The 944-nt window shown below is 41.7% G+C and overlaps 1 long non-coding RNA gene across 1 annotated transcript in view; it reads right to left on the bottom strand.

The window, feature by feature from the left end:
• Nucleotides 1-276: 276 nt before the first annotated feature.
• LOC119421481 overlaps nucleotides 277-944 on the bottom strand; it is a 16366-nt gene continuing 15698 nt past the window's right edge. Inside the window, exon 3 of the long non-coding RNA XR_005187370.1 lies at nucleotides 277-861. This is a non-coding gene — a long non-coding RNA (uncharacterized LOC119421481). The remainder of the gene's footprint in view (nucleotides 862-944) is intronic.

The raw sequence follows: 944 nt of genomic DNA, 5'->3' as shown, positions 1-944 counted from the left end.
GTTCACAAGGAAACGGTTTGTCTCCTGTGTGGACTCTCATGTGTAAGTTTAAAGTCGTTTTCTGACTAAATCTTTGTCCACAAAGTTCACAAGGAAATGGTTTGTCTCCTGTGTGGACTCTCATGTGTAATTTTAAATTTGTCTTATGACTAAATCTTTGTCCACAAAGATCACAAGAAAACGGCTTGTCTCCTGTGTGGACTCTCATGTGTGATATTAAACGTGATTTAAAAGTAAATCTTTTACCACAGTCATCACAGATTATTGATTTTGGCCTTGCTTGGACTTTCCTGCGTGACTCTACTATTGTCTTCTCTCCAACACATATATTATTAAGCAGACAGCTTGATGACTTCACTCCTGAATGGCTTGTCATGTGTCTTTGAAGAGTCCAGTTACTGACATACTGCTTACCACACTCAGAGCAGCCCCAAAATTTGTTGACAGTTTTTACCCCTGATCCAGGAGCCCTGCTCTTCTTCCAGTCTTTCATTCTGTCTTCACATTCTGATTCAGAGTCTGATGAGTTCTTTAGCAGAGTCAGGACTGGTCATTTCACCATCCTCTTCATCGTCCTCGTTAATGTCAGTCTTTGAAAAGCTGGAACTGCCTTTGTGAGTCTTTAAATCTGGGTTCCTGCCTGGTAAGTTTGTGTTTATCCTCTTCACTCTTTAAAGAAACTGTAGTGACCAAAAACCTGATATTGGTGTCCTCCTTATTGAGTTGGTCTCCCACCAGACTGGTCTAAAGGTCTTCTCTTCCATTCCATGATAAGAGGCTCTGGGTCCTGCTGGTCCACATCAAGCCTTCAGTCTTGAGGAGCTTCTTCTTTTAATCAGCTCTAAACATAGGCAGGCACCACTGAAACACATGTACATTAAGGACAATGTTATTGCAACACACACACACACACACACACACACACACACACACACACACACACA

The sequence above is a fragment of the Nematolebias whitei genome, chromosome 15 (assembly GCF_014905685.2).
Source record: "Nematolebias whitei isolate Nwh7 chromosome 15, NemWhi1, whole genome shotgun sequence".
Taxonomy (NCBI): domain Eukaryota; kingdom Metazoa; phylum Chordata; class Actinopteri; order Cyprinodontiformes; family Rivulidae; genus Nematolebias; species Nematolebias whitei.
Note: the sequence above shows the minus strand (reverse complement) of the source record. Positions and strands in the feature narration are given on the sequence as shown.